This window comes from Mytilus edulis, chromosome 5 (genome assembly GCF_963676685.1).
Source record: "Mytilus edulis chromosome 5, xbMytEdul2.2, whole genome shotgun sequence".
NCBI classification, from domain to species: domain Eukaryota; kingdom Metazoa; phylum Mollusca; class Bivalvia; order Mytilida; family Mytilidae; genus Mytilus; species Mytilus edulis.
The window spans coordinates 30553100-30561643 of NC_092348.1; the positions used below are offsets into that span (position 1 = coordinate 30553100).

The 8544-nt window shown below is 31.1% G+C and overlaps 1 long non-coding RNA gene across 1 annotated transcript; it reads right to left on the minus strand.

Moving 5' to 3' along the window:
* Positions 1 to 4037: 4037 nt before the first annotated feature.
* On the minus strand, positions 4038 to 7874 carry LOC139523411 (uncharacterized). Its single transcript, XR_011664608.1, has 2 exons — positions 6686 to 7874; positions 4038 to 5301 (listed from the first exon to the last, which is right to left on the minus strand). It is a non-coding gene; the product is annotated as an uncharacterized lncRNA (long non-coding RNA).
* Positions 7875 to 8544: the final 670 nt, after the last annotated feature.

Below are 8544 nucleotides of genomic sequence, written 5' to 3' on the forward strand. Positions count from 1 at the left end.
TGCTGCATCTAACCATGTATTAAGATTTTGAATATTGGACCATATTAGAGGTTTATTGTCAATTTAATTTTTTTAAGTACTTGGACCACATTCATTCTGTGTCAGAAACCTATGATGTGTCAACTATTGAATCAAATTAAAAATTCAGAGCTGTATCAAGCTTGAATATTGTGTCCATTCTTGTCCCAACTGTTCAGGGTTCAACCTGTACGGTTGTATCAAGCTTAGCCATTCGTAGCATTTTTATTGGTTATTATCTTGAATCTTATTTCTGATAAAGATATACTGTAAACTGCAAACATAATTAGCAAAGTAAGGTCTACAAATATGATATTAATACAACCAAAATTGTCAATTGACCCCATAAGGAGTAATTGCCATTCAAAGACAATTTTTCACAATTTGTTCATCTAGTTTCCTTAATACTCTAAAGAATCTTCTCCTTTGAAATTGCGGAGTCTATTACAGCCAAACTTGGACTGAATGAGTTTCAGAGTAACTAGTATAAAGTTTGTATTTTATTTCCTTTTACGTCAAGAAACATAGTGACTTTATCATGTTTATAGTAACATGGCTAAAATGGAACATAGGGGTAAAATGATCACAAATGGAAGATTGATGCAAAAAATGTCAGGTGAGCACTTCAGGCGCTTGAGAGCCTCTTGTTTAATTGCTTCTGTAAGTAACATATATTTATTTGAAATTTTGACGAGTGAGACACATACAGATTATACTGTAAACAATATTTCGGATTTTAACGTAGTCAAGCGAACAAATCATAGAAGAATAGTTGAATCATGTCTTTGTTGTCCAATGAAAAGTAAGTACGAACACGAAGAAAAAGTATGGGAATGTTTGTTTTTTAAACTATTGACCATGGTGAAAGTCTTTGAAAGTGATGACTGGCAAAAAGTCTGTGAAATGAAATAGCACAAATATTCAATTCTTTTTAAATATTATTGTATATAAAGAAAAACACATACTGATCATGCTGATGTTTAATAATAGTTTTTACCCTTTTTATGTTTAGGACAAGAAATATAGAAAATTAATGAAAAATATAAACAGTTACAATAGAAATGAGCGACAAAAGAAAACCTAGAATGCAACAAGGCCTAAATGGTAAGACCACTTCTATATACTGCACATGTAAATTCAGAAACTATTGCTTGCATTTATTATTGTGATTTTTCACGACATGTTAAACAGTCAGCCTTTTGTTTTTGTATGTTTAATACTGACCATGTATTAAAGTTTTAATTATCTTTTGTATCAATAATTCAGTCTATGAAAAAATATATTTATACTGTTTATACTGTTATGAAATTTCCATAGAGGAAAAATAGCAGAAAACATTTCCTTAAGGGAAATTTGATGTTCAGAAATTTCCTTACAGGAAATTTGAAGAACAATGATTTCCTTAGAGGAAATTTGTTGTCTTGAATTTTCCCGCAAGGAAAAGTGTTTGTCAAAAATTTCCTCACAGGAAAAAGTATTTCCTCCAAGGAAAATTTGAAGCTGCAAATTTCCTCACAGGAAAAAGTATTTCCTCAAAGGAAAATTTGAAGCCGCAAATTTCCTCAAAGGAAATAGAATTTCCTCAAAGGAAATATAATTTCCTCAAAGGAAATATAATTTCCTCAAAGGAAATAGAATTTCCTCAAAGGAAATATTTATGCAGCAAATTCCCTAAGGGAAATTCTTTTCCCTTGAGGAAAATCTTTTTTCTTTAGGGAAATTTGATTTCCCTTAAGGAAAACTACTTTTCCTCTGAGGAAATTGTTGAAAAAAGGGGCATAACGTTTTCAACAGTGGTGCTTGAGCCAAAATTTTGTAGGACAAATATCAGGGAACCAATACCAACCAAGGTATCAACTTCATTTTGACTTAACTCCAAAAATCCTTTTGACTGAACTCCAAAAATTAAGGTGATAACTTTTGCACTCAGCGGAATGGCAAGCTTGTCCCGGAGACTGTTTATATCTTATGACATATCTTACGATACTTTCGAAAACTAGGCCCCTGCACAATATGATTAAGATGTATATTTTATAAAATCATGACTACGTCAATTAGTTACCCGATCAGACATATGACAATTGAATCATTTTAGATTTAGTTCCGTTAATGCGTTGAATATTGTTATGTTATTGAAAGTGATTTTATCTAAATTGTTATATACTGACATTTTGTACCACATGGGTTACTTTCTTTGTTATTTTCTATAAACGCATTGAACACGCATTTAAGGTAAATTTTCGAAAATGTAGTTATCTTTAAACACTGTGCGGGACAAATTTGCCATTCCGGTATCGGCAAATCTGACTTTGTTGGTTTACAAGATATCAAAAAAAAAATTTGCCCAGTGATAGATTATTGAAAAATTAAAAAAATGCCATATGTCCCAACTTGTCACTGTTGTCACTCTTGTCACTGCAGCTGATTAAAAGTACATTTCCCATGGGAAATTTGATAATTCCCATGGGAATATTAGAATTTCCCATGGGAACATTGAAAGTTCCCATGGGAAAAATTACTTTTCCCATGGGAAGTTTAGAGTTCCCATAGGAACTTTAAAGTTCCCATGGGAACATAAGTAAATTGTTTGTTCCCATGGGAAGTTCTAAATTTCCCAAGGGAAACTTTAAATTTCCCAAGGGAACTTTTCTTCCCAAGGGAACTCCTTTTCTTCCCATGGGAAAATACTTTTCCCATGGGAACAATATTTTTTCCCATGGGAACAATATTTTTTCCCATGGGAACAATAATTTTTCCCATGGGAACAATAATTTTTCCCTTGGGAACAATATGTTTTCCCATGGGAACAATAATTGTTCACATGGGAAGTGATATAACTAAAAAGAAAACATAAAAAAATCCTCTAATTGCATGAGTGAAGCAATTTCACAAAACGGACTAAGTTATTATGGGTACAAGTATTTCTTTGAATCTTAATTGTAGAAATATATAATTGTGTGTTCTACGATTTTTGTCTAGGCATGCTTAATTGAAAGTAAATCACTATGTGTCAAAAATTTAACTACTATAAATTCAGAAATTATTGCTGTTTTTATTATTGTGAAAATAGTGACAGGGTTATAATCACAATAATATACACTTGCATATTGAAATTTTTTATGAACTAAACAGGATTATTCTAAATTTTGCACACAAAAAAATGATGAAATTGAGAAAAATCGCACTTACAATTGCTAGCAATAATTTCTGAATTTTCAGTATATAGTTTTGCATATATAGCTTTCACACCATTGCACACAGTGTCTTATGTTTATCCATTTGAATGTTTTTGTGTTTTTTTCATGCAGACATTTAAATGTTGATAGGTCTTGCTCATTGTTTACGGCTGTTCAGTCACTGGCTGAAAATACCTTTATCTCTGGTTTTTAGTTGTCTCATTGGCAATCACATACCATATCCTTACTTAATTTCAACACTTCTTAATTTAAGTTATGTACGTTTGAGAATATCATTTTCAAAAAGACAAAACATTACAATTGGTATAACAAATAAGGCACTTGTGTTTTAATATTTCATCTTTCACTGAGATAACACCATCAAGTAAAATGTGTGAAACAAAAACAGAAAATTAAACAAACAGCAATAAAATAACTTAAGCAAGTGTCAATAAACCTGCACAAATAACATGAATAATATATCTAAGGTCATAAGCAAGTGACAATAAACATACAGCAATAATATATCTAAAGTCATAAGCATAAACATGCAGCAATATTATACATTGTATATCTAAGGTCATAAGCAAACGACAATCAACATACAGCAATAGTATATCTAACATGTCTAAGGTCATAAGCAAAAGACAATCAACATACAGCAATAGTATATCTAACATGTCTAAGGTCATAAGCAAAAGACAATCAACATACAGCAATAGTATATCTAACATGTCTAAGGTCATAAGCATAAACATGCAGCAATAATATATCTAAGGTCATAAGCAAGTGACAATCAACATACAGCAATAATGTATCTAAGGTCATAAGCATTTAAAAAAAAACATGCAGCAATAATATATCTAAGGTCATAAGCAAGTGACAATCAACATACAGCAATAATGTATCTAAGGTCAAAAGTATAAACATGCAGCAATAATATATCTAATTTCATAAGCATTAACATACAGCAATAATATATCTAAGGTCATAAGCATAAACATACAGCATTAATAATATATCTAAGGTCATAAGCAAGAGAAAATAAACAGGTCTTGTATAAGAATATTAACAGTATCCGGGACAAGTTTGCAATTCCGCTGAGTGCAAAAGTTGTCACCTTAATTTTTGGAGTTAAGTCAAAATGAAGTTGATAACTTGATTGGTATTGGTTCTCTGATATTTGTCCTAAATATGTTTGGCTCTAGCACCACTGTTGAAAAAGTAATGCCCCTTTTTTCAACAATTTCCTCAGAGGAAAAAGAGTTTTCCTCAAGGGAAAAAGATTTCCCTTAGGGAATTTGCTGCATAATTATTTCCTTTGAGGAAATTCTTTTTCTTTTGAGGAAATTTGCCGCTTCAAATTTTCCTTTGAGGAAATTTCCTCTAAGGAAATCATTGTTCTTCAAATTTCCTCTAAGGAAATTTCTGAACATCAAATTTCCCTTAAGGAAATGTTTTTCCTCTATAAAAATTTCATAACAGTACAAACATTGACAAACAGTATAAATATATTTTCTCCTAGACTGAATTATTGATCATGTTGATACAAAAGATTATATAAAATAAACACTTTTCATGTCAAATTAACTTGTCTTCTGTTTCAGCTGCTGTGTATAATTATTCTACCCCCTACATAACAGTTCAGTGCATAAATAATTCCATTCACAAGACATCTTCCTTCAATTGGTTGAATAAATTTTGGCAACTTGTTCTTCAAACATCTTCTCTGTATATTTGATATGATGGAGAGCCATGTACATAATATTATGTACATGAATGGATAACGCATGTGTTTATTTCGACAACAAACATGACAAAGATACTATTTTTTTTTCTTAATTTCTCCATAATCCATCAGTGAATATGTAGGTTGTTACATTTTACACCATTGTGTCCTTGTGCATCTTTGATAGTACTCCATTTTGTTTATAGCAATTTTGTAGAATTTTTTCTATTTCTTTTTCCAGAAAAACACACAATTGAGTTCATTTCACATTAATTAATCCAATTAGCACATTATGTAGAAAAGTATTAACAAATAAGTTTCCTCTTCAGTATAGACTTGCAGGACCTGACGATGATCATAAAAACCAAGATATCTGACCTATAAATACACAAAATAAAAAAAAGAAGTTATAAACATGATAAATGGAGAAAAAAACAGCAATATAAATTGGCTTATTTTATCATGTTTTAATTAAAGTCATAAGAAACCTCAAATTAAAAAAAAAATATGTATAATAATTATGTTTTTTATAACTAAATGGATAGTTTTCATTATGCAACTTAAGTACATATACTTTTTTCTGAGGAAAATTCTTTAATTTGTCCACATTTAGAAGAAGTTTACTTATTTTTAATTGCTTGCTTCCAGGAAGCAATTCGCCGATACATATTTTCCATATACATAGTGACCCGAGCGTAACCCTCCTCGTAAAAATCCGGTGACCACAATATGCAAGGATCTGTCATTGAAATAAACAAATAGCTGATTATACATGTTAAACACGTGCTCAATACCCATGCTTTTTGTGATTTGTTTACTATAAGGTGGCAATCGGTAAAACTCAGCTTCAAAACACGGCATTTAATGAGCAGCATTATTTGTTAAATCATAACAAACAGAGAGAAAAAAAAATTGACGATTTATATGATATACTTGTGAAAATAATGATAAAATCGTGCACAGAGGACTAAGTTTATGATGTATACATGCATTGGTTCAAAAGTTGGACAAACTTTATTTTTCATCACTCACTCATTTCATATGACTTTAACATTTGAGAAACTTTCATTTGATATTCTTACTTGTCATGCTTTATATGAGTTCTCTTATTTCAGTGCTTTGTGTCCAAGATTAAATATTCGTTGTTTAGTGCCTTGCAGTGATATTTAAAGTTTAGCCACTTGCAAAAGTTGTTATAGAATGTTCATATGCTGTGTTATTTGAACCACTGTCCTATATTATGGTCAGGTAAGAGGTTGAGTGCTCACAGACATGATATTTTTTTATTAATTGTTATTGTTTTTGAACATGTTGAACTAAATTGGATTGTTTAAATCTTTTCATGTTGGGATCTTTATTGGCTGACCTATAAAGGAAGTGTTGTCTCATTATTGAAGGCCAGCCCATCATTGGCCTTTAATTTCTTGCATCCACTTCTTTGAACTCTGGTGGATAAGTCACTCATTTACCATACCACATCTTCTTATTTTTATAAGAGTCATCATTCAAAGGCAATTACTTTTATCATGTTTATTACTGTAATTCAGAAATTATCCAGAGGTTTTTAGTAATGCGATTAATGTGACTGGGTGAGTATCGCAAAAATAAGAAATCATATTTTGATAACAGAAACATATATATATATCATGTATATATAATTGATGCAGATTTTTTTTGTAATCACAATAAGTTGTCCATTCCCTGAAAAATAATAAATGCAAGCAATAATTTCTGAATTTACAGTATATAGAAGTGGTCTTACCATTTAGGCCTTGTTGTATTCTGTTTATCTTGTTTTGTCGCTCATTTCTATTGAAACTGTTTATATTTTTCATTATTTTTCTATATTTCTTGTCCTATAAAACATAAAAAGGGTAAAAACTATTATTAAACATCAGTATTTTCTTTATATACAATAATATTTAATAAGAATGGAATATTTGTGCTATTTCATTTCACAAACTTTTGGTCAGTCATGACTTTCAAAGACTTTCACCCTGGTCAATAGTTTAAAAAACAAACATTCCCATACTTTTTCTTGGTGTTCGTACTAATTTTTCATTGGACAACAAAAACATGATTCAACTATTCTTCTATGATTTGTTTTGCTTGACTACGTTAAACTCTGAAATATTGTTTACAGTATAATCTGTATGTGTCTAACTCATCAAAATTTCAAATTAATATATAAATAACCAATAAGAATGCTATGCATGGCTCAGCTTGATACAAACGTACACTTTAAACCCTGAACAGTTGGAGCAAGTATGGACACAACATTCAATTCAAACTTTTCTACATTGGTTAGAGGTATAGGGGGAGGTTGAGATCTCACAAACATGTTTAACCCCGCCGCATTTTGCGCCTGTCCCAAGTCAGGAGCCTCTGGCCTTTGTAAGTCTTGTTTTATTTTAATTTTAGTTTCTTGTGTACACTTTGGAAATTAGTATGGCGTTCATTATCACTGAACTAGTATATATTTGTTTAGGGGCCAGCTGAAGGACGCTTCCGGGTGCGGGAATTTCTCGCTACATTGAAGACCTGTTGGTGACCTTCTGCTGTTGTTTTTTTATTTGGTCGGGTTGTTGTCTCTTTGACAAATTCCCCATTTCCATTCTCAATTTTATGGATACAACTCTGAATTGTAAATTTGGATTGTGATTCAATAGTTGATGCAGCATAGGTTTCTGACATTGAATGAATGTGGTCCAAGTACTTAAAAATTTTAAATTGACAATTAACCTCTAAAATGGTCCAATATTCAAAATCTTAATACATGGTTAGATGCAGCATATCAACATGATCAAAGAACCCAAATAATTCATTATTTGATGAAATCAAATAAAGTTCAATTTTGGACCCTTTAGATCTCAATGTGGACCAATTTGTTAACGGGCCAAAATATCAAAAATCTAAATGAATGGTTAGATTCAGCATATCAAAGAACCCCATATATATATATTGAATTTTTTTGAAATCAAACAAAGTAAAATATTGGACCCCAATTTGGACCAACTTGAAATTTGGGCCCATACTAAAAATCTAAGTAAATATTCAGATTCAGCATATCAACATGATTAAAGAACACCAAGAATTTAAATATTATTAAAATCAAAATAAGTTTAATTTTGGACCCTTTGAACCTTAAGATAGACCAATTTAAACAGGACCAAAAAACTAGGAATCTAAATACACAGTTAGATTTGGAATATATATATATCAAAGAACCCCAATAATTCAATTTTCTATAAAATCAAACAAAGTTTAATATTGGCCCCTTTTGGCCCCTAATTCATGTAATTTCTAAACTCTGGACAAAAACTCTGGTCACAAACCCTGTGTTTGAGTTTCATAGATTTCTGTTAACTTATACTAAAAGTAATTATGCGAAAACTAAGTGTCTTCGGACTACGACGACTACATGATAAAATTGAGAATGGGAATGGGGAATGTGTCAAAGACCCCCCTTTTTTGGACTATCAATGCATTTGAATGGGGACATGTAATTACCCCCCCCCCCCTTTTTGTCCTGGGTTAGGAAACCCCTTTTTAAAATGACTGGATCCGCCCCTGAAGGGTCTATCATTAAGTTTGACAACTTCAGACATACTACTTTACCAA